We start from the raw sequence: 27,117 nt of genomic DNA, 5'->3' as shown, positions 1-27,117 counted from the left end.
AGAAAACACACAATTTGAACAATTGTATCCAACAATCTCCCTCTTTGGCATTGATGGAAACACAACATGTCATAGCAGAATGAAATTTGAAAACAAGTCTTTTACTAACAGAATACTTCACTTTCTTTTTCAAATACAGTAAATTCTCTCTTTCATAATAATCTCTCCCTCTTATACAAACTCTTATTTTTTGCAAATTTTAGAAAGATATGACAGTATACTCTCCCTCTTTGACAACACATGCCAAAGACAACACAAAATAGCTGAATAGCATTGTACCTAATGTACTGATTCATATGCAATGTCTTCAATTGTTTGCTACATCAACTGATAGTTCTTCAATTCTGTTCCTGTTGATGCATCACTAGAACTTTATTTTAGTGAGCTTCAGATAGGGGAATGACCCCTAAGTTACCTCTTAGATACAAGAATGCATCCTTAGGTAAAGGCTTTGTGAATATGTCAGCAATTTGTTCCTTTGTATGGACATATTCTAATCTTATTTCCTTTTCTTGTACCAATTCTCTAACAAAGTGATACTTTATGGCAATATGCTTGGTTTTTGAATACATCACTAGATTCTTAGAGATGTTAATTGCACTTGTGTTGTCACAAAACATAGCAACAAGTTCTTTGATTTCTTGCTTCATACCTTCCAATAATTGTTTAAACCACACAATATTTGAGCAATTTACTACTGCTGCAACATATTCAGCCTTTGTTGTGGATTGAGATGTACAATTATGCTTTCTTCTTGTCCAAGAAACTAACCTTTTTCCAAGAAAGAAAGCTCATTCACTTGTTCTCTTTCTATCATCAATATTTCCTACCGAATCTACATCAGTGAACACCTTTAAATCTAGTTTTCCTCCAAGCTTATACCATAATCCATATTCTTCAGTTCCTTTTAAGTATCTCATGATCATTTTGATTGTCATCATGTGGTTTTCTTTTAGTTTTGCTAAGAATCTTGCTACAATTCCTACTGCAAGGGCAATGTATGGTCTTGTGTGCACTACATATTGCAACTTTCCAATCATGGATCTATACAATGTCTGATCCACTTCCTTTGATTCATCATCCTTCGTCAGTTTTAATCCAACACACATAGGAGTCCCAACTGGTTTGTAGTATTCCATACCAAAAAATTTCAGTATCTCCTTGATGTATTTAGATTGAGTGATGTAGATGTCATTCTTACTCTGTTGAATTTGAAGACCAACAAAGAATTTGATTTCACCAAACATTGACATTTCAAATTGCTTGTTCATTTGTTTTGAAAATTCTTTGCAAAGATCATCATTTCCTATGAACAAAGTATCATCTACAAATATTTCTGCCAAAAAAATCTTATTATCTAGTCCTTCCTTTATGTACAAACTATTTTTGTCATTAGTTCTTTTAAAATTAATCTGAATAAGATAGTTATGCAATCTTTCATACCATGCTTCAGGGGCTTGTTTCAAAACATATAATGCAATATGCAATTTGCATACCATGTCCTTCTTGTCTAGATTAACAAAACCTTCAGGCTGTTCAATGTAAACCTCTTCATCCAATATGCCATTGAGAAATGCTGACTTCACATCCATCTGATAAACTTTGAATCCTTTGAATGCAGCATATGCAAGTAAGGTTTTGACACCTTCCAATCTTGCAACAGGAGCAAAAGTTTCTCCATAGTCTACACCTTCTTCTTCAAAGTATCCTTTGCATACTAGTCTAGCTTTGTTCCTTGATACCTTACCATCTTCATTTAGTTTGTTTCTAAATACCCACTTTGTTCCAATCACATTTTTGTCTTTGGGTCTAGGTACAAGAGTCCATGTTTTTTTTTTCTCTATCTGTTCGATCTCTCCATTCATAGCTTCTATCCAACTTTCATTGTCTAATGCATCTTTGATATTTCTAAGTTCAAAATCAGCAAGTAAACAAGTTCCTTTCAACTTACTTCTTGTCATTGTTCCTTCTGATTTATCTCCAATGATCTGATCTGGTGTATGATGCCTTCTGACATACTTGGCTAGCATGGGCTCCTTTCTTTTTGAATGACTTACACTATTATCCTTCTATGTTTCAACTTCTAGTTTTGATTCTGGTTGCTTGGGCTCGGTAGATGCTAACTTAGTAGCTTCTATTTGCAACTCAAGTTCTTGCATCTCGGTAGGTACTTACTTGGTTTGAACTTCTTGTGACTCGGTTAATGAAGACTCTGGAGTTGAGAATTCCTAATTAATAGGTATACTTGGCATTGTATTAGGTTCAATGTAAACAAATCTTCTATAGTCCTTAGGTTCTTTTTTTCTTTCTTCTTCTATTCTTTATGCAAACTCATCAACTTTCACATGTGCACTTTCTATGACTTTGTGAGTAGATAAGTTCAAACATCTATATGCTTTTCTTTTGCAAGAGTATCCCAAAAATATTCCTTTATCACCTTTTACATCAAATTTACCTTTTCTAAATTCTTTCAAAATGTAACATTTACTTCCAAATACTTTTAGATAACTTACATTGATTTTGTAGCCATACCACAACTCATAGGGTGTTTTGAATGAGTCATTTTTCAGCTGTACTCATTTCAAGGTATGAACTGCAGTGTTTATAGCTTCCTTCTAGTATTTGATAGCAATGCCTTTCTCAATCATTAAATTTCTTGCACAATCCATGATAGATCTATTCCTTTTTTCTGCTATTCCATTTTGTTCTGGAGTTCTAGGTGCTGAAACCTATCTTTTGATTCGCCTTTCAATGCAAAAGTTATTGAACTCATGTGAAATGAATTCACCACCTCTGTCAGATCTTAAGAATTTTAGTCTTTTGCCTGTTTCCTTTTCTACTCTGGCCAAATACCATTTGAACTTTTCAAATGCTTCTAATTTCTCTCTGAGGTACATGAGAGTCATCATTCTTGAATAATCATCAACAAACAGAATAAAGATTTTTTCACCCGTATAACTTTCAGTGCCAATAGGTCCACACAAATCAGTATGCACAATTTATAGAGCTTCTTTAGTCTAAAAGTTCTTGCTTTTAAAACTAGTCTTTCCCATTTTACCAATTTGACAATTCTTGAATATAACAACCTCAAGTTTCTTAATGTTAGGAATAACTCTTACTTTTCTAAATTTACTAATCTTTATTAAGCTGTCAAAGTTTACATGACATAACCTCCTATGCCACAACCAAATTTCTTTGATTTGAGCAATGAAACATGAACATTCACCAAGTTCAAGATAAAATAAGTTATGTTTTGTTTGAGTGCTTGATCCAATCAGATTTCCTTTGCCATCCAACAATCTTGCTTTTCCATGCATAAATTCTACTTTGAATCCATTATTGAGTAGTTGTGCCACACTCAACAAATTATGCTTTAGTCCTTCTACCCAATATGCATTATCACATACAAGTTCCTTGGTTAGTGAGATTCTTCCTTTTCCTCTTATACAACAAAGTTCATTGTTACCAAATCTTACACTACCACCATCATAGTCTTCAAAGTATTCAAACTTAGTTTTATCACCAATCATGTGATGAGAAAAACCACTGTCTATGATCCTGTGTTGCATAAAATTGTAACCAAAATTATGCAAACCTCAAACTAGGAACATAGCAATGGAGAAAATGTTCGGTATGCTCTCAGGAACACAATAATGGATGAATCTCTTGGATGTATGAATGCAAATATAAAATGTACCTAGACTAGATGATATGAGAAATCAAAATAACAGAATGATGATGCAACGATAAGAAATTCTAATGGACCTCTAATGACTCCTAACCCAACCAGGGTTCTCTCCGTCGTGTGTTTCTCATAGTATCCAATGCTTGAGACAAGATGTCTATTTAAAGTGGATGGAGGAAGCATCTGGAATGTGCTTAGAAACCACTAAGAGATAAGGATAAGGATTTGACAACTAAGCACAGGAGATAAGGATAAGAATTGACAACTAAGCATCTTATCTCACATTCTAGATAGATGGATAAGACTAATGAGATGGCATGTGTGTGTAGAAGATTCCTATGGTGTAGACAACATGTGCTTAAAAGATGTGATGACAACTCATATGAATGCATGTACTTCGAGGTAGTTTGAATAAAGATTAAATTAAATAAAATTTAATTTAATCAAGGTCTAGAAGAATTAATGGGAATATGGAGGATTTTAAATAAATAAAATTTATTTTAAAAAAAGAAAAAGAATATTTGGAGAAACATGTGTTAATTAAAATTAACACATTAGAGCTAAGAAGTATTTAAATTAAATTTAAATACTTAGACAAAAATGAACTTATTTAATTAAAATAATTTAATTAAATAAGTAGAAGAATGTGACCATTATTAATTAAATTAATATAGTCATTCGGGACAATTTTTAGTGTATACATTTTGCCCCTCTTTGATGTGATGTCGGTACGGCATCATATCAAAGAACATACAGGTTGCCCCAAAGAAGGAAGGAGAATTGAGGATGCCCCCTCATAGAAATTGCTCAAGAAATACAAATTTGGGCAATTTTCGTGAAAAGGTCTTGGAACGGAAAGAAGGGAAGAAAAATAGGATGAAAATATGATGACAACGACAAAGGGGAAGGATGATGGAAAATGATAATCTAAATGCAACTTAACTACATGAATGCAAAAGATTCAATTGTGTTCATATGGAGAGCAAACCTTATTTTAATATTGCAAGAGGAGTTATGCACCAAATGCTATAGAAGCATAGATGACAAGATTCCTTTGCGTGTATTAGACTCGTAACACAATGGATGTAGGTTTTAGAGTCATAAAGGAACAAATGACATATACACACTGGAGAGGTCTGGGCACACCCAAAGTCTTTTTAAGGAGCTTGGTGGAAAGTGTGCTAACCCGTTGCCCCCAATGAGAAATGCATTAACATAACTTGAAACTCACATAGATGTGCTAAAGAATCATGAAAATAGATCATATTGCAAAATAACATGTGTAATCAGGATAAGCCATTCAAATGATACTAGGATATGGAAGATCGAGGCACACTTGGGAAAGCTATCACTGACACACAAAGATAAAATTAACAAAAAGACATTATGACTAAGTAATCATTCAATTCACCATGCTTGCCATGAACCTGATAAATTCGTTAAATTGGTTAAGCCTGTGTAGGAAGGACTCATCCTATAAGGCAAAAACTGATTGATTGATTGAATTGAAATGAGAGATTTGTGATGGGTTGCTGGCAATGATAGTAAAAGGAATGATGTTCTCAAATCATTGAGTCTAAATGTGAATTTGTGTAAGCTTGTTTGCAATCACTATTTGATGAGGTTGGTTTTATGGATGGAAGCTCAGTGTGGTGAGAATATGGATAAGATAAGATAATGATAATGAATGAATTGGAATGGAATGGAAGGAATGAAAATAATAAATATATTCTGTTAGAGGAAAATGTGTTGAATGGAAGACTAGAAATTTGATCAAGGTAGATGCAAATAGAATGAAGGAATTGATTATGGAAATGATGTGAATGAAGTGATTGGAAGAAGAGAATATGATGAGATTAGAGGATAAATGAATTGACTGAATAGATTGGGAGACTTGAATTGAATTGGATATGAATGAATAGAAGTGAATGAATTTGGAATAGAATGGATTGAATGTGAAAGATTTGGATTGAATTTGATATGAATGAATGAATAGAAGTGAATGAATGTGGAATAAAATGAATTGAGACCAATGACAAGGGAGAGCCATGGTATGTAAATGGATAGGAAGGTTGGGTAGATATATGAATGGAGGAATAATATGGATGACCAACGGATATAGTTATAATGGGGAACCAAGAACCATATTTCAAAGGAGTGACCAACAATGCCCCATTCCAAGGATATGAAAATGGAAGGAAATAATGGTGAGGAAGGATGGCATGAAAATGGAAAGATGGTATGAAAGCTCGCATAAGGAAGAAGAGAAGGCATGTGCTCTTCTTAAGCATGTATGAGCATTTTTGTTGTTGTGCCTCTAGTATTGATTATGAGCATGGGTATGAAAGTGGAATGAAAGAAGGCATGAAAAAGGGATAATAATATGAAGAATATGAAGGAGGGATAATTATATGAAGGATATGGATGGAAAGGGATAATGATATGAAGGATATGAAGGAAATGTGTGATAAGAAGTGGATGAAATGAAAGTGATAACCAAGATCAAGGGTATATGGAAGAAGGGTAGACATGCGTAGGATTATGGATGGAAAAGATATGAATGAACATGAAAAGAGGATGGGAATATGTATGCATATGGATGGAAAATGGATGCATGAACATGAACGTGACAAGGACTATGGAATGCAAGATAGGGATAACATGTCAAGATCAAACATATGGAGGAATTATGGGAATATGTAGGAAAGGATATGGAAGGTACTTATGGATGGATGAGAGGAAAGGGAAAGTCATGATCAAATATGGGAAAGGTATACAGACATATGGATAATGCAGAAGGGATATGGAAAGTGGAAGTCAAGATCAAAGATGGGAATGATAATGGACGATAGATGGAATATAGAAGATAGGTAAGGAAGAACAATATGGATGGAACTTGCCCCTAGTGTAAAGTGCAGGTGGAAAAAGGGAAGTTAATGGATAGGTAAGTAAAAGTGGAAGACAATGGATACATAGTAGGCAAATGAAGGGAGGACTCAAGCATCTAGGTATATGGATGTATCCCTTGATATTTATGCTTCTGTAATTTGTTTATTTTTTTAATTTTTTTTCAAGGAATTGCTGGTATTTTCTCGTAGATGTTGATAGGGTAAGGAAAAGAATGCTAAAGTGAATTGGGGAACAGGAGACAATGACCTATGAAAAAGTTTGGATTGAGGGAGTTGAGTAGGTAGGAGGAAAACATGGTTGATGGATACTAGGTTGGAAGACTTGTGAAGGAAGTGGAAAGATCTTCATTGGCTCACACCTTGAAGGGTGGTGGAAAGGAGTAGGATGTGTAGGAGAAAGTTGGAATTTTGGGATATAGGGACCCAAAATGGATGAAGGAGATGATAGAGTTGGGATGGCAGATTTGGGTGTATAAGGACCCAAAATGGATTTGGAAAATGGAGGTTGGGAGAATTTATGAAGGAGGGAGACCTTTGGATTACCAGAATTGGATGTCATTTGGGATCTTTCTTTGAGATTCATTGCTACATTAAGTAACTTTGGTATCCACATAACTTTTGCACTTTTGATTTTTAGCCTTCGTGGCTTTTTGATTGCATTTTGGATCTGATTTTTCTTTTCTTGGACATGTCGCTTAGATGGGACATGTTGATCCTTACGCTTTTGTGGATTTTTGACTTTGTTTTCTTTTTCTTTGGCATCCAATTTACTTCCATTGGCCATGGTATGGGTACATGAAGGACGTATGGAAGGTGAACGTTGGAAGGAATTCAAGGATGTGCGCCTTTGTTGATCTTTATGAGGGGATAAATTGGAAAATGTGGATAAGGTAGAAGGATGTATATAAGGACCTAATATGGAAGGAAGGGAAGAAGTGTTTGACAATGGAACATAAGGACCTAGAATGGATGGACTATAAGGACCTAAAATGGACTTGGAAGATGAAGGAGGAGAAGTTTTAGGTGTGGAAGGAAGAGTCTTGGAATTGGAAAAAGTGGAAGGTGTACCAACATCTTGAGGAATTATTTTTTTAAGGGGATACTTAGTATTCTGAACGCAAGATGCGAGTCTAGGTGTATGGGGTTCAGGAGGAGATTGGATAGGTGTGATAGGATCATGTGAAGGAGTAGGGTTATGAGGGAGATCATGAGGAATAATAGGATCACGAGATGGAGAAGGATCATGAAATTTGGATGAAGGGGTGCATGGATCTTGACTTGGAAGAGGATCATTGAGTGGAACGAGTCGATTGTGAGATGGAATAGGTTCATGAGATGGAATAGAAGGAGTGGAACTATGAGATGGAGTACTTTGATCTTGACATGAAAGAATATCGTATAGCTCAAGTAGTGGATCATGAAATGGACTAGAATCATATGAGGACGTGGAAGAAATGGAATCATGTGGTGAAAGAAGATCATATAGCATGGTAAGTGGATCATCATACGTGGATGTGGAGGAAATGGAATCATGAGATGGAGTAATTGGATCTTGACATGGAGGAGTATTAGTGAATGGAGTGGAAGAAAATTTTTCATGAAGGGGAATATCTATAGATGCTAATGTTAGAGATGGAATGGAATCAGTAATGTGCATGGTAGGTGTAATGTCTTGATCTTGATTAGGAGGGGAATCAGAGGATGGACTAGGAGGGATGGATGAATCTTGAGGGATAGTGGAATGATGGGATGGAGAAGTGCTCAGATCTAGAGAAGAAACATCATGCTTTGAAGGAAGGTCTTGAGATGGAACTGGAGGTGTGACTTTGGGTGATTGGCTCACATTATGCTGAATTTTCAATCTAGCCAAAAGTGATGTGAAATACCCCTGACGAGGTGGGGATGATACTATTGGAGGCTTAGGAGATGATGTTTTTGGAGTACTAGGGGATGATGTAGTTATAGGATTAGGATTTTGTGGAGGTGGAATTATGGATAAAGGATTTGGATTAGGTTCATAGTAAGGGGGATTACATGGAGGATTAGAATTGGATGGGACATGAGGACTAATGCCTTTGAGATATGAGAGACAATTCTTCATTTCCTCCATTTTCTTGGTAAGGGTTTTTACGTCTGAGGCATTGTGTGGGCCATGAATGGAATTGTATGAAGGGATATGAGAGCTAGAAAATGAAGGACACATAGCAAAGAAAATGGCCTTTTCCTGTGGACGTAATTTGTCCAAGAGTGTATTCTTTAGTTCCTCAATTTCTATGGTGAGGTCATTTATGACAGAGGAATTATATTGGCTATGGATGGAATTGTCTACAGATGAAGGATAAGGAGATGAATTTCCCTTGTCAAAGGTAGGAGAATGATGAACATGAGATAGATTAGAATTGAAGTGTTGAGAAGGAATTTGATATGGAGAAGGTACGAGACCATGTTGTCGTGCAATATTGTCAATCATTGAAAGAAGCGAATGGGAATCCATGGATGCAAAATGAAAAGCGATGAAAAGATTTGAAGAGGGAATATGAACTTGGAATTAGGAGCCTTGTGCTGATTGGACTTTGATTTGATTTGAATTGAAATTGATTGCACTTGATATGATTTGATTTGATTGAATTATATTGATTCAGTTTGAATTTGGATTGGATGAGGGTTCGATTTGATTTGATAAGAACCCTATGATAGTGCAATCAAAGTGAATGTTTGATTTGAATGAAAGTCCAATGATAAGACAATGCTCCTATGTCCGAAGTAGAATATCTGATGTCAAATTGAAATAGAAAAAGACGTGAATGAAGTTTTTGAAAGATTGATTATGACTCAGATGACTGAATTTGACAAGGGATTGGATTAGAAGAATGCTGATTTGAAGAATCGAATTAAGAACACATGATGAGCTTGACTAGGGAAATTGAATATGAATAATGATGAATCATGACTAGGATGAAGATTAGGAATGTGATTGAATGACAAGGAAATGATTTAGATGAATAAAGAAGATGAAGATGTTAAGTAATGTTTTAAATGATGAAGGTAAGATATGTAAGAGGGAACAATGTCTTAGATGGAAGGAATATGTGACGTGAAATGATTTGGAATGATGATTAGGAAGAGGTTTTTTTTTTTCTTTTTTCTTTTTTTTGTGTTTTTGAAATGTTTTTTTGATTTTTTTGGATTTTTGAACTTTTATGATTTTTTTTGAATTTTTAGGTTTAAGATGCAAAAGAAAACAATGAAATATGTACAATACCAATGTGCTTCAAACACATCAACAATCCTATAAGGTTTGACTAGGTTGTACAAGGCTCAACTAGGGGGCGTCCTCGATATATGTAAGGTACGTGAGGCTCGAATCTGTAGATGAAAGGAAATACTGCCACACAGCCGGGGGGAGACGGTAACCCAATCTCCTCCTTCACTTCCCAAAGGTATAAAGTTCTTTGGGGCTTAGCCAAGAGTGACAATATTACACTTCCAAGAAAGGTGTCTTTCGATTCACCTCCCAATTTTTATACTCTGCCAGAATGCTGGAGTTGAGGTCGTCCCAAGGGGTGATGAAATCCTCAAGCAGGCCTCCTAGAAAAAATAAAAAACAAGTCCACTTATTTCTTGTGCACCCAAGGTCGCCCAAAGGCGCGAGGGGAGAGAATACGTAAGTGGACTTGGGTTTAAAAGACACGCATTCGTTACCAAAAAAATTTTAAGTTTTCTAATCTAATTAAAGACACACGTGATTAAAATGTACAATATTCATTCAATGTTGCAAAAATCAGGCACACGAATTTTTTTTTTTTTTTTAATTTTTTGAATGTTTTGGCTAAAAGGAAAATTAAAAAAATCTAAATGCACAAAATAATCTTAATTCTAAATAAAAGTAAAGGAAATACAAAGAAAATTTTGAAGGAAAATTTATTTTTTTATTTATTTTTTTTTAAACAAGCTGGAGGAGCGGTGGCTAAGGGTGGATTTGGGTGCCGGCGGAGCTGTGCATGGGTGTCGACGGAGTCGCGCACAGGGTTTGGTTCGGGAGAGGGAGCCTGAGAAATGGCAACAAGCAGTACGATGGCCACGGTGATCGTGGGATTATCGGTGGCGATGGGCGATCATAAACAAAGGGAAAAGGTGGGGGTGGCACCAACGGGCCGTGGACGCGGGAGGAGTACAGCGTCGCGGGGAGGAAAAACAGCGACCGCGGGCAAAAAATAGCACCGCATGGGAAAAATAGTAGCTGTGGGAGAAAAAGAGTGGCCGCGGGAGGAAGAACAGGGTTAAAATAATTTGTAGGAGGATAGCAAAGGGAATATGAGTCCTGGGGTTTTCGTAGGCGGTGCATATGACCGTGGGTGGAGGAGGAGCTCAGGCGGAGATGGCAGCCGCGCCAGGTCGAAGATGGAGACGCAGGTGAAGACGGTGGGGGCAGTCGCAGGCGCTGATGGAGGCAACGATGACTGTGGGTAAAGGAAAAAGGCAGGTGTTGTACTCATTACTCAGCAGTGGCCATGGTCGCGGGAGAGAATGCGAGAGGAAATAGTGGTCGCAAGGAGAACAACGCGGCGGAAGAAAAGGAATGGTCGCAAGTAGAGGAAATAGGCAGGGGCGCGGAGGTGAAGCCACGGGCGGAAGCGGTGCCAAGAGGAAGGAAGAGAAAGGAGAAGCTGCTGGTGGGGACAGTGGCGCGGCAGAAGAGAGAGTGGCTGGGGCGGCGGCGGTGGCACCGGAAGTAAGGGGAGCCACCGGTGGAGGCGGCTCGGGTTGGAGTGGCGGTGGCAGTGCCAGAAGTAGGGGGAGCCATTGGCGGAGGCGGCTCAGGCTGGAGAAGAGAAGGAGCCACCAACGGCGGCGGTTCTATCTTTAAAATTTTTTATTTTATTTTATTTTGTATATATATTTTTTTTGAATTTTTGAATTTATATTTTCAATAAACAAAACCCTCCTAATTTATATATATATATTTTTAATTGTTGTCTCCCCCCCCCCCCATATGCAAGAAAATAACCCCCTATCTTATATATATATATATTTTTTTTAATAACCTAAATGGCATAAAAAAAAATGAAGAAAACCTACCCGAAACCCCTATACTTTTTTTTTTCAACAAAGAAGAACAAAATATAGGGTACTCACCTCATGCGCTCCAAAGATGGTGACGAACCTCGTGGCTTGATTTGATGCTCCCTACGCAAGTTATTCTCCAGCCGCAAGCCTCCAACCTTAGCTTGAACAAATTTGAACCCGCGAAGTGGGTCCCACCGGGCGTGCCAAAATGTGTTGCATAAAATTGTAACCAAAATTATGCAAACCTCAAACTAGGAACATAGCAATGGAGAAAATGTTCGGTATGCTCTCAGGAACACAATAATGGATGAATCTCTTGGATGTATGAATGCAAATGGAAAATGTACCTAGACTAGATGATATGAGAAATCAAAATAACAGAATGATGATGCAATGATAAGCAATTCTAATGGACCTCTAATGACTCCTAACCCAGCCAGGGTTCTCTCTGTCATGTGTTTCTCATAGTCTCCAATGCTTGAGAGAAGATGTCTATTTAAAGTGGATGGAGGAAGCATCTAGAATGTGCTTAGAAACCACTAAGAGATAAGGATAAGGATTTGATGACTAAGCATAGGAGATAAGGATAAGAATTGACAACTAAGCATCTTATCTCACATTCTAGATAGATGGATAAGACTGATGAGATGGCATGTATGTGTAGAAGATTCCTATGGTGTAGACAACATGTGCTTAAAAGATGTGATGACAACTCATATGAATGCACGTACTTTGAGGCAGTTTGAATAAAGATTAAATTAAATAAAATTTAATTTAATCAAGGTCTAGAAGAATTAATGGGAATATGGAGGATTTTAAATAAATAAAATTTATTTTAAAAAAAGAAAAAGAATATGTGGAGAAACATGTGTTAATTAAAATTAACACATTAGAGCTAAGAAGTATTTAAATTAAATTTAAATACTTAGACAAAAATGAACTTATTTAATTAAATAAGTAGAAGAATGTGACCATTATTAATTAAATTAATATAGTCATTCGGGACGATTTTTAGTGTATACAGATCCATGTATCATTTCTTCTCATATGAGAAATAAATGTAATTTCCTCATCATTATCAAACTCATTTTTCACAGCAATGTAGACAATTTCATCTTCTTCTTCATTAGAATCATTAAAAATTTTAGCCATAAAACATGTTTTCTTACCTTTATCCTTGAATGATTTGAAGTCTTTCTTGCCATTGTACTTGTGACCTTTCTTCTCATCTTTGTTCTACTTATTTGGGCACCTAGCTACAATATGTACAATTTCTTCACAAGAAAAGCAGATTAGAGGAACCTTACCTTTGTATTTCCCTTTGCCTCTGGAATATTTTCTTACTAGTAGAGCTTCAACCACTTCAAGATCACTATCTAAACTTTTTTCTGATTCTTCAAAACTGTCTGATTGTGGATCCTTCATCTTTTTCCCTTTTTCTTTGAGTGAAAGCTTGGCTTTAAATGCTGATTCAACATTCTTGGCAGCTAGAACATAATTGTCATAGTTGTCTAGCTCAAATGCAATCAATCTTCCAACTATGGCCTCTAAATTTATTTTATGATTTTCCTCACATCTTCTTTCTTGAATTGTAGAGACTCTAATTGCATAAATGGGAAGTAGAGTTCTAAGAACTTTACTTATAACTACCTCCTCATTGATGTCTCCTCCATATGCTTTGATTGCACTAACACATGGTTTAACTCTTTCAACATAATTTGCAATGTTTTTATCCTCTCTCATCCTCATTTGATCAAATTGTCCTCTCAAACTTTCTGCTTTAGCTCTTCTTACATTATCATCTCCTCCATAGATCTCTTTTAGCTTGTTCCACATTTCAAAGGTAGTTTTACAATCTTTGGTGTCATCAAATTCTTCATAACTCAGAGCAGGTGCTATATCTATCATCATATTGTTGTGAGTCTTCTTTTCAACAATATCATTGATAGATAATGTACCAGAAGGTTCTTCATATTTTTCATCAAGGTACTTTAGCCCTATATCACCAATAGAAGCCAAATGAAGCCTCATCAATCCTTGCCATGCTGAGAAGTTCTCCCTGTTAAGTCTTGGAATTTTCCATTTGTAAGACATCCTAATCTTTAGCTTAGATCCTTGAAATTTTTTCCTATAAGCACCAACAGCTCTGATACCAATTGTTGGAATTAAAGGTAGAGTAACTGAGAGGGGGGGGGGGGGGGGGTGGGGGGGGTGGGTGAATCAGTTACTCACAAAAAATAATCCATAGATCTCTTGGATGTCTTAAAGATCTAGTTACTGCTGATACTCAGTAAAAAAATATTGTAACTAGGTAAATTAAACTATTAATTATCTTCAAGAATTCATGCATGCAATTGAAAATAGAGTGAACACAAGAGACACTAGTTTTAACATGGAAATCTAATATGGGAAAAACCACCAAGTAACTAGTCACCAATTTTTCACTCTTCTAAAGTGAGCCCTCTTAGGAGCCAACCTTGTTAAAGGTTACAATACACTCTATTAGGTGTGACCCTATTAGAGGATTTAATCACCCTGTTAGGAGTGGCCTTGCTAGAGGGTTTTAGAACAATTCAATTGAACTGTCACCTTGTTAGAGAATTTACAAAATGGTTGTTAAACCAACTCTATTAAGAGATTTGAAATCACTGCTACAATGGTTAGAAAGTAACAATGAATTGACCTGAATAAGATGCAACTGAATTTGCTGGCTATAGGTCTCTATTCAGCATCATTAGATCCTCCTTGATCAAATATGGCTCTGTTGCTCCTCAATGATCTCTAATCATCCTTCAAATTTGCTTCCACAATAATTAGTCTTCATATCACATTAATTCCACACACTTAGAATTTGCAACTTGACCTCTTACTTATACCATTTAGATTGTCAATTCGGCCCATTTAAATGTTACATATAACAATAAACCATACATTAGTCAGCTATAGATATTACTCTAAACAAATAAACGTTATTTCATAAAATAATGAAATCCTTTACTGGTTGACCCTTCTCCATAAATAATTCTTCCAAAAATTTCTTGAGTTAACCTTCTTGACATAGTTAATATTGCAATATTTGTAAAATCTTTTGGCTGCTGAGTTTACTCAGTAAGAACTGAATTCCTTTATGAGAGCTTGGTAAGAACTGCTTCTACCACATTCCCTTTGATGACCAAGTGAGCTCGGTAAGAACTGTTTCTACCACATTTCCTTTGATGACTAAGTGAGCTTGGTAAATTCTATACTTTTGCCTCATTGACCATCTAAGCTCGGTAAACACTGTCTTTTGCCTTGCTAACCTTCTGAGCTCAGTAGACATTGTCCTTTGCCTTGCTAACCTTCTGAGCTCGGTAGACACTATCCTTTGCCTTGCTGACCTTCTGAGCTCAGTAGAAACTATCCTTTGCCTTGCTAACCTTTTGAGCTCAGTAGACACTGACTGATATGACATTTGTGTAACATCAAAGACAACACACAATTTGAACAATTGTATCCAATAGATACTATAAAAGTTTTGATCACTACATGAATAAAATAAGTGTTCAAGCATAGAAAGAAATGAGTTAGAATTGGTGATGTTGTAGAAACAAAATGATATTAGGAGAGGCTATCTACATGGAATGTTGGGCCCAATAGACCCAAATCTTTCAAAGATCTGTCTTGTTGCAACACTAGAGAGAAAGAAAAAGGGGATGATTTAGATGAATCCATTTTTGGGAGTATTTCAAAAATGGCTTGACAATTTTGAACAATAAATTGAACCTATTGCATTATATTTAGTCAAGTGCAGATAAACTTGTGTCCATAGTGAACCAGTATTTTGGGTTAATAGATGAGGTACATACTTGGGCAAAAGACCTATAGATTTTGACTACAAAAGATCAAAGGTATCATACACTCATAGAGGTGTATATAGTGGAATAGCTTGATAAGCTAGAGGATTGGATTGAGAAGATACCTACTGGTAATAATTTCATAGAAGGACTTCATAAAGATATTTAGAGGTTAAGGGACCATACTCAAGGGCAGATTTTGGAAGCAAAGAAGTACTATAATGATAATACCCTTGAGAATTTTTAAGATGAGCCAAAAATAAAGCTCAGGTAAGTGTAATTAGTTGTCCAAAAATTCTAAAGAACTTTTGATGATGCTTCATTTGATGAAGATATTAGGAAAGCATTTAAGAATTAAAAGGTATTATTGGAAGTGGACACTAAACTAGAGGATTTTGTAGAGACTTGTATGGAGGTTAGTAACTATCAAAAAATAGTTAAAGATATGTATGAAGCTTTGAAATTTCTAGAAGATTCCGAAGCAATGAAGATCATAGAGAAATTCGAGAGTGAACATCCAAACATCGCTCTAGTATAAAGGGGTACAAAATCCAAAAGCTAGAAACTCATTTTTAACACTTGAAAATTTTTGGATTTTTGGAACCTGTCATCAAGGTGTGGAAGTGCACAAGGTGCAAAAGTGCACTATTCATAGAGGTTCACTAGTAATTTTGAAGAAGTAATAGTGCACTAAAAATTAACTGTTGGTTCCTAATTTAGAGCTTTCCATGGACTGAAAATGCATTCTGACAGCATTTCAACTCCTAGAAACACCTAGAGAAGGTTAAGCTTCTGTTTTTAGAGCTTCTAGTGACTCTCATATACTCTTGCAACTTCCTTCTTCTTATCTACTTTTATTTTATTTTAAAGTCATGTAAAGGCTCATGCACCCAGTAATTTATATAAACAAGGGTGGAGACCTACTTAGCACCATTTAGAGAGTCAAATTGTATACAATTAGATATTCTTTATTAATTTTAAGCATATGTTTGCATTCTAAAAGCTCTCACTCTCAGCACAAAAAAGGAGATGACTTCTTATAAATACATGGATGTAATAGGTACTCTAGGCCATTATTTTGATGCAATAATATATTCTATTGGTGCTCTCATTATGAGTGTCTTTATTCTTTTCAGAGTGTGTTATTTTTGTGAATTCTTGTTCATGAATAATAGTGGAGCCAATAGTTTTTTTGTGTTGATTTGATTGTGTGATCTTTTAGCTCTAGTGTTTTCCTCCTATTAACAAATTTTTCTAACCTACTGAGTTGGAGAAAATATCACCTATTATTTCTACATAGCTTCTTGTCTCGCATGAGAACACTTTTCAAGGCCCTGAGATTTGATGAGAAGTGAAACATCTTTTAGTTATTATTGAGTTCCCATCAACGATTGCATCATTAGAATTGAGGAAGCACTTCTCCTATTTTCATTGTTTTCCTAACTAATATTTTCAATGATTTAACTTGTAGACATGTTGTTACCATGGCTTATGTCCATTAGGAATTTCCCTTTCAAGTTATTTTTTTTAATCTCTTGTTACCTTATCTTTTTTATTTTCTTTGGTAAACACTTGGTTAAATTAGGAATTCATATAATTACATTGATAAATTGCATTCATCATAAAATAGAAAATACTAAAAATATATCTCTTTCATAGTTACTTTTGAAAATAGTAGATCAAATATCTTATCTGAATTGGTTGGAAATAGTGAAGGCCTCTTTGTGATCAAATACATTTATCTTCGATTGAGCAGATTCTAGTAGGTCGCAAGATTGTCGTGAACCTTGGAGTTGATGCCAGATTAGCTTTTCAACAAAGGAGTTCAAAAAGGATTCCTAACATTAAGCATAATGCAAAATGATAGCTCAACATTTACCAAACTCACATTGTTAACAAAGAGAATCTAGTGTTGACCAAGTCATGCAACGTCAACCAAGTGATTATGTATCTATTGATTTTCTTAGTGTTCATGGAGTCACATAGAACTGACTGAGTTTGTGCTACTCAAATTGATTAGTATGGATGGAGCTTCAATGCCAACCAATTTTGAGATTTTTTTGAGTGTTGATGGTGTTTTATGAGTGTTGATGGTGTTTTATGAGTGTTAGAACATCACTAAGTTTGACTTCAGAACTTGAGTTACAACAATGGGTTGACTTTCTATATTATGATGACTTTGGTATTCTAGCCAACTCTAGAAGGTAATTATTTGGACTGGTATATCTATAATACATTTTATGATATCCAAGTGTATCAATAAGAATAAACATGAAACAAATGAGTGTGAGTTGAAGAAGGCTACATCAATATATGGTACAACAGAGACTTATCTATCACAGTAAGGTGATCACTACAATTCAAGGAATCTCATTTAGAAAATTAAATTTATAGATGAGATATTAACCATTGATTCATTCTAACACGTGCATCAGTCAAATCCTTTAACCAAGTGGACTTAATAGTATTTTTCTAAGTCTTCTAATAGAGTGCATACTTCACTATATATTTGTAAATCCTTTAACAAGGTGGACCTAACATTTCTTATTGATCCTAATAGGGTAGATCACCATAAGTGGTCAATCATACTCTTGAACAGGCCAACTTTATACTATATTATTAAAGCTTGTGGGTATCATCCCCACCCGAATGTTAATTTCTATTTGGAAGGTTTCTAGGTCACCACATCTTATGTCAAAGTGTTAAGAATGTTTAATTGCTTTCATTCTTTCATGCATGCAATTAGATTAGAATAATATATGAAGGATTAATTGGTGAAGTGAGTTAAATTTGTATGGGTTCCTTATTCACCCCTCCCCTCTCAATAACCTAACCTACCTTATATTTCTAATAGGTTTCCCTAACTAATTCAATGTCTGACATACAATGAGATATCCACCCAAGTCTTTGGTTTTTCTTAATACTAATTTGATAGGATCAACCAAGTTTTTAAACTAATAAAGGGTTCTAGTCCTCTTAATAAGGTCTCACAAGACTTAAATATCACTCCAAATCTTCCCTCAAATGATCACAAGATCATTCTCTATTTCTACTCAACTAGGTGTCTATCAAACACACAAAACCTCAAATTCTCCTAATCCACTTTGCTTCTTCAAACTATGATCAACCTCCAAGAAAAATGTGGAACCTTTCAAGGGTGAGGTGTTCTTAAAATACATCTTAAAAGGGTTATTATGATGCATTTTGACCATACAAAGAACTCATGCTCTTATCAATTCCATAAACTATCTTTTTAGGCATAGTAGCCTTTTGTGTCTAATTAGCCCTCCAATCCTAATTTTTAAGGTTTATTTCAAATGTCATCTTAAGGAGATGGAAAATAAATTTCCATTCAAGAGACCATTTTTTAAACACTAATAGATTAAGTAGGTCTCATACCCCCCACGTAGCTGCACAACATATATCCAAAAATTAAGGTTTTGATTAGAAAGAATTGTTAAACTTCCTCAAATATATGAAAAATGAACTCATAGAATCTTCCAAATTAGAGTACAATATCTTTATACTATCCTCAAACTTTTGTGACTCATTGGTTTGAGCCAATCATTCAACCCTTGCAAGTACAGAGCATTTTACAGTGATCTACTCATAATTGGGTAATAGGATGACTCGCCTAGGGAATCACTTTAAAAAAAGTAAGATGCATTTTCTAAAATAAAATTAAATGCATGTTATAGGACACCTTCCCTAATTTCAATCCTCCAAGATCTGTATAGTTTCACCAATGGAAAATCAAATGGGAAGCAGTTTTCTTCCAAGCTCCTTATTTAGGCGAGAAAGTGGCAAAGAGATTTGGAATTTTATTTCACACACCAAAACTATTGAACTATCCACACTACTATAATAAAATAAAATAAAATTACAATATAAACTAACTAATAACATAGGAAATATAAGTTTTTAATCCATTATTTACAAGATGCTTTGGTTATAAAAGATTTCTGCAGTAATAGTCTAATTTCTCTATATTTAAATTTCTCAATTAAGGCATCTGATATTGAATCTATCTTGAAGAGGTCTTAAATACATAATTGGTAACTATTCCAAATAATCCAACGATTACCACTAGTATTTTTCACAAATTTGTTATTTTTTTTCAAAGTTGTTGTCGTGCAAGTTGTCAATCCTACACTTGACAACTTTTGCAACTTTTTACATTTTGACTTACCTCTTGCTTCCTTGAAATTAAAGAGGTTCAAATGAAATTTTTATGGTATAATAAATGTTTTTAATACCCAAGTGGGGCCTCCTAACATGTAGAACCAAATTTGACATACCTAGCTTAATTCAGCCTAGTTGGCAAAAATTTTCTAACATTGCGCATTGCTTGGCAAAACTTGACACTAGTACAAACTATTGGTCTCAAATTGGTTTTGAAAATTGAGTGTCAACACACTTAACCAATTCTCAATATGATGCTAATTATAATATAGATGTTGAGCTATAGTATGTGTCAAGCTAGAGATTCAAGAGGTGCCGAGCAAGATTCAAGTGTTGAGTGATAAGTGATGCTAAGTCACTATAGGTGCTGAGAAAAGTATAGATGCCGACCTAAACAAAATTACTATATATAGGAGCCTAGTGAGACAAAATTTCTATATGTGATGAGCATCAGCAACTAGTAAGTGTTGACTAACATAGAATCAACATATGAGTTTGTGCCTTCACAAACTTAGATGTAAACCATTTTTGAGCCAACTCAGGATGAATCTCAAAGGATCTTGAAGATAAGATCAAATATTTTACATTCCCTATGTAATCAACATGCAGCCAATAAGAAAAATGGAGAAAGCATGTAACCAGTAGGAAAATTGAAAGAATTGAGTGGGAAAAGAAGAATGAATATTGATCATAGATTCATAACTAACCCTAAGTCTTTGAAAGCATTTAAAAGGAGGATGAAACCCAATTATTCATATAAATGCATGAGTGTGAGTTTATGGGAGAATGCTAGAGAAGTGCAAAGGGGTGTAAAGACTTAGAAAAGAAAGAACAACATTACAGAATCTAGTTGATTAGAACAAAGCATCAGAGCTTTGAGGAGAGAAATATTATATCAAGGAAGGATTAGAACAGACAAAGCAGAACAAGGATCTAGAATCAACAATTGAAGATTGCAAGTCATTAGGTCAAGACATTCTAATACTATCTAACCATTGTATTAGGAATGAAAATCCTATAATGATAGGTAAGGTTTAATAGCCATATTGTAAGCCTTCCAACAAGGTACTAAATCCTTTAACAGCGTAACATTCCAAATGAGTGTTTATAAATCCTCTAACCAGGTTGCTTTTAATAGGGTGTAAATTCTTTAATAGGATAGGCCTTTCAGAGGGCAGACCATTGGAAGTTGTCAAACTTTGTAACCTTAAATAGTTACATATTGTTGCAGTGATAATTTGTGGGTGTCATACCCACCCAAATTTTACCTTCTCATTTTGGAAGGTTTCTGTGTTACCAAAATCTTGTGTTATCTATTTTCATGCATATCTTTATTTTTCATGTTAAGTAGATATGTTAGATGCATGTGAATGATCTTAGCTAAAATATTTTAAAAGGTTAAAGTTAGTTACTTCTGATTCACCCCCCCTCTCAAAATTAAATCTTCCCACTTGTAAATTCCAACACAAACTTGACCCACAAACTAGAATATAAACTCACTCACTCACACTCTCGGATTTTCAAATAGCCTTTATTATAGTTCTGACCCATCATGGGTCTAGAAGGAAAAAGTTTACTAGGGTCTTGTATTTCACCCTATGGTGCTCCTACAAAAAAGTGTTAATGTGAAGATAGATTAATTTTTAAAACAAAATGAAGAAATTAGTACCAAGAAACCGAGAATGTATAGTGAGTTGATATATTTTGAACCTAAGAAGACATAAGTTGAATGGAAAACAATAGATATTGCTAATTCTCAACTGATAAGAGAACAACACCTAATAACACCACATCAAGGATAAATGAATGGTAAACAAGTTCATAACATGTAACCTAAATTACACCAGGCATTTATGAATCAAACACATGCTATCAAACATAATTGGAGATAGAAGTGAAGGAGTATTTACCAAATGTCAAATTAGAGCAAGGAACACAACCTTTCTAATATAAATATTGTAATCTATGCTAGTAAAACATGCATCGAATGATGATGACTAGAAGCAAGAAATGAAGGAAGAATTAGAGAAGATTAATAGAAACAAGACTTGGTCATTAGTTCCTAGACCTAAAGATAAATATTTTATAGGAACAAAGTGGGTTTTTAGAAAAAAATTAAATGAAAATGGATAATTCATAAGAAACAAGGGTAGATTAGCCTACAAGGGTTATGTACAGGAGGAAGGAGTAGACAATGGAGAAATATTTGTACTTATTTCCATATTAGGAGTCAAAATACTACTAGCATATGAAAATTATAAAGGTTTTAAAGTTTAACAAATGGATTTGAAGTCAATATTCTTAAATGTAATTCTAGAAGAAGTATATATTGAAAAATCTAAAGGATTTGTTGCTAAAAAAAATAAAGACTTAGTCTGCATATTGCACAAAATGTTAGATGGACTGAAACAAGCACCATGATCATGGTATGAAAGATTACACTCTTACCCAATTAACATTGGATCTGTAATAAATGGTGACAACTAAAATTTGTATCTTAAAATTGAAAGTAGTAGTAAAGTGTTAATTTGCTGAAATATTTGTGTATGATATAATATTTGGTGGAGATGATACACTATGTAAAATCAATTTGAGATGTCTGTGACTAGAGAGATAAAATTCTTTATTGGACTCCAAGTGCAATATTTGAAGCATGGAATCTACATAACTCAGTAAAAATACATTAAAGAGATACTCAAGAAATTTGGAATGGAAGAGTCCAGACTTAATTGTACACCTAGGGCTACCGGTTGCAAGTTATCCAAAGAAGATTAATATAAGGAAGTAAATGAAACATTATATAGATCAATGATTAGAAATTTGTAGTATGTTGTTCATAGAAGACCTAACATAGATCATGTAGTTGGAATAGTGGCAAGATTTTCATCTCAACTGAAAGAGTCACATGTGATAGTAGTTCCAATGATATTCATATATGTCAAGGATACTTGAAAACAAGGTTTATGGTATGAAAGGAAAGGACATTTTGATCTCAAATTCTACAAAGATGTAGATTGGGTGGGAAACATTGATGATTGAAAAAGAACAAATGGAGCAACATTTTTCTTTGAACAAAAATTGGTTTCATGGACTAGTAAGAAATAGAACCATATTTCCCAATCAACTGTAGAAGCTAAATATGTTGCATTAGTGATTAATTGTAAACAAGTTACATGGATAAAGAAGATATTAGAAGGAATAAAGAAAATAGTTGATGATCCTTTTGTTATATTTTTTGATGACACACTTGTCTTATCAATATATCAAAGAATCTAATAGTGTATTCAAATACTAAGCATATAGAAGTCAAGTATCATTTTCTAAGATAGTAGGTATAGGATAAAGAGGTCAGATTGAGGTATATTCCTATAAAGGAACAATTTGATGATACATTTACCTAGAGAAAGTCTTAAATAATTAAGATATAAAATGGCGGTCCCAACCCTATCATAAATCAATTATAAGAGATGCATGTTGTATTAGTTCATAGTGTTTTTCATAGGATAACATTAGCATGGACTAATAAATGGTTGGGCTACACAAAAGAGGACTCATCTAGAAAAGGAGTAAAAAAGAATAGAACAAGAAAACTAGTGGATATTTTACTATAGGTTTTGTGCCTTTAGCATTTCTATCAAAGACAGAGAAGTAAATAAAAAAATAGAGAGAAGCAAAGAAAAAAATGGAAAATTAAATTAAAGAGGATGATCTTATATGAATGATAGAATTATCATACATTGAGATCATATTGAATGGGGGAGATCAATACTAGTAAATGATTGTATTTCTTATCATAATGGTTTGCAAGAGATGCCAAAGGGGGATATTGTTCACATAATTGATAGATAACAAGTTGCTAATGGAAATAAGAACTATAGATTTTATGATAATCAATTATATTGTTTGTCATTGATGTCAAACTATTTGGCATATTATTTGAATTTTTACCATATCATTAGATGATAACCATGGATGAATATGGAGAAGGGCATAGAGGTATAAATATAAGAGGAATTATTAGGTAACAATTGGAACAAACAATGGGAATTAGTTTAACGGTTTGATTTCTTATTGGAAAATATATCTTATCAAAGAACATATCCTATTAGAGATCCTATGTCTTATCGGTGAAAGGGATCGGGAACCTTATCGAAGTAAATAAGATCTTATCAAAGAAAAAGATTATAAGGTATAAGAAAATCAAATTTAGTATGACATATTTCAAAGGGAAGAAGGAAGACACATGAGGAATATAGTGGTAAGACAATAATTGAGGCATAGAAGATTGTTCAAGAAGAAAATAATGTCATGTCAATAGAATTAGAGAAATAATGAAATTGTGATTATTGGATCTAGGTTTAGGTTTTTATGTTTTCAAGAACATTTAATTAAGGAGGAAAAGAAGTAATAGGTATCATGACTAAAGGAAATGAGGTTGAGAAGGATGAAGTTAAGAAGAAGTGGACAAAGCTATTAGAGCATATCAATAGTAATTGAGTTTTGATCATATTTGAGACCAAAAGATAGATAATGGTATGTAACTGTGTTATGGAGCTTTAATGAATATGAGATAGAAAATAGTAAAAACTATAGATGATTTTGTTATTGTTACTTTCTTATTATTATTATGAGAGTTGAAATTCCTTAAAAGGGTCACCCTAAGAGGTCTATGGTAAATCCTTTAATAGGGTATCATTCTTACATTAATTAGAGTGTTGAAATCCTTTGACAACATTACTCCTAATAGAGTAAAGATTATAACAAGTCCAGAGAAAAATATTTTAACAAGGTAAAACCTAGTAGTGTTTTTGTAACCCTTAACTAGGAAGGCCCCTAATAGAGCATATTTCAAAAGAGCACAAAAAATTGTGAGCACCAATCTCACACTGAAGTTTTCAACCAAATGAGTTTCCATGAGATGAATGTTGGCATTATTGTTGTGTGAATTTTTTATTTATTGTGAATGTATATTTGATAAAAATTTAATTGATAATGTTGTTATAGGTAGAACTAAATCGTCTTAGTGACAACAGCAAAATTGTTAAGTGGTTAGGAATTTGGTGAAGAATGATTCAACTCACCCCCCCCCCCCCCCCCCCCCCCCCCCGCCTGCCACCTCACCCTCTCAATAATCAATCCTATACACCTATAGATCATTACTTAAAGAGGTTATGAATTTCCAATATAACCCAAATAGTGAAATGTATAAAATCATTAAAATACTTTGAGTCTTAAAGACAAAATCTCCACCTAGAGAAACACTCCACCAATATAGATAATTTATCAAAACAAAATAAACATGACATAAATAATGATGTGAAATATATTTAATACCTTAAAATTGTAATGCCCCACTTAGGAAGCCAAGAGAAATTAACTTGACATGTCACAATGTTTACTAAACAAAATTTTCTTTAAAGATTAAACAATATCAAATTACAATGTAGAAGAAAGGTACACATACACATCAATCACACATATGCTAATACAATAAAAATTACATTCCTCAAGGGTCCTTCATGTTGAGTCACATTTAAGAAGTTTATAATTAATTAGTTTTAATCTTAAGCACAATGTTCCATTACCATAAATTAATGATAATCATATAAAATAGAAACATCCACTACACATTTCATAGGGTATGTATTAATAAATACAAGTACATCAAATGCAATACACCAACCCCATAGGATATCAAAATACAAGATACATAAATACATAGATGCAACATCTAAATAGAAGTTGCCAAGAAAAGAACAAGAATGATCATGATATAACTGCATCAATGAGCATCCAACATCTGCAAATCTAAGGGGGACCCAAATGTTATGAAGTCACTACCTCCCAGCCACATGGTCACCTACTTAGGCTTCCACTCCCCCCATGTAGGGGAATAATGTACAATCCATATACAAATATCAAATCATAAAATCAATCCTAGGAAAGGAATCCTAATGGCCAGTTCTACCTCAAGGGTAACACAACTACTCAACAAGAAAAGATAACCAAGTTTGAAGAACACTCATCCAATACCAACATTACATACCAGTCAACATCCAAGTACCAAATACTATAAAAATTCAAAACTAGAGAGATACAATCACTGAAGGAATATTAACTTCTGAATAAATGCCAAAGAGAAAAAGTATAATGACCAATGAATTAAAAACTATCATAAATAAGAGTAAATCATCAATAACAACTCCATTGATAAGAAAAACTCACAATAAATTAACCACCAAAAGGAACATCTATAGGTACATCGTCGACGAATAACTGAAACTTGTTAATAAATTGAACTGTCAATAATATAAGATTTCCAATTAATATGAAATAAAAACATCCAATAAGTACACCACCAGAGGCAAATATAAAAACCATGGAAGAGACTCAGGCCACATACTAGGGAGTTTCATTGCATGGCCAAACTACTTGAGTTACCCTAGACTGGTCTCTCACTAGACCCCAGACCCCCAAGGTTGAGTTACCTTGGACTGGTCACTCTAGACCTTGAACCCTCAACATGAGCCATGCAGAACCAAAATACCATCTCATGAAGATGAGGAAAACTAGTCATATAGGTCTCACTAGGTATCATCTCAATCTCATCCTTATCCTATACATGCACTCAAGGCATGGACAAGGTCAAATCTCATACTTATTATTTTAATGTGTGTCTAAATATTTTAATCATTATGTAATCACTTATTAGGGTAAAAGTAAAAAGTTATGTCACCTTTCAGGCTAACATATCAGAATGAATGAATTTGAGTAATTCTATCTAAGAATAAATTTTGTCCAAACATATGATCTAAATAAATTTATTCTAGCTAAGTTATATATGGTCTCACACTTTTCCAATTGTAAATGTCTATTGAATGTGTGTTTTATACTAGTTTGTATCCAATTACAAAAGAAATAAAAATAATTCAAGAAAAATGGCATATCAATTACTCTTACTATTTTTTATCATAAATTTTTAATTTACATTATTTTATAGAGCTCATAGTCAAGAATAGTGTCATATAGAGTTTATAGTGTTTTAATTAGATATAGTATATTGTAATTAAAAAATTCTATAGGAATGTATTTTAACACTCAAAAAGATGTTGATTTTGAGAAAGAATTTTTTTAAAAATAATATTATGTTCTAGAGGAGAGAGTCCTCTTCTAAAATCTATAATTTTTCTTTTGGTTAAGATAGATTTGTTTTGAAAAATGTGGTGGGAAATGAAAATTATCGATTTCAGGTGATTTGAAACTTGAACCATTATAAAAGAGAAAATATAGGTCTAAAGCCAATTTTTTTTTTTATTGTTCTATTTGTATATGTTATCTATAAGATAGTCTAAGATCGAAGGAAAATAAGTTTATTTCCATATAGTTTTATGGTGGGAAATTGACCCCTAATTTTTAGCGTTTTCTAGTAACTAAAAAATCA

Source organism: Cupressus sempervirens, chromosome 10, assembly GCF_028749045.1.
Source record: "Cupressus sempervirens isolate cs-2001-9-10 chromosome 10, ASM2874904v1, whole genome shotgun sequence".
Taxonomy (NCBI): Eukaryota; Viridiplantae; Streptophyta; class Pinopsida; order Cupressales; family Cupressaceae; genus Cupressus; species Cupressus sempervirens.
This window is presented reverse-complemented; position numbering follows the sequence as displayed.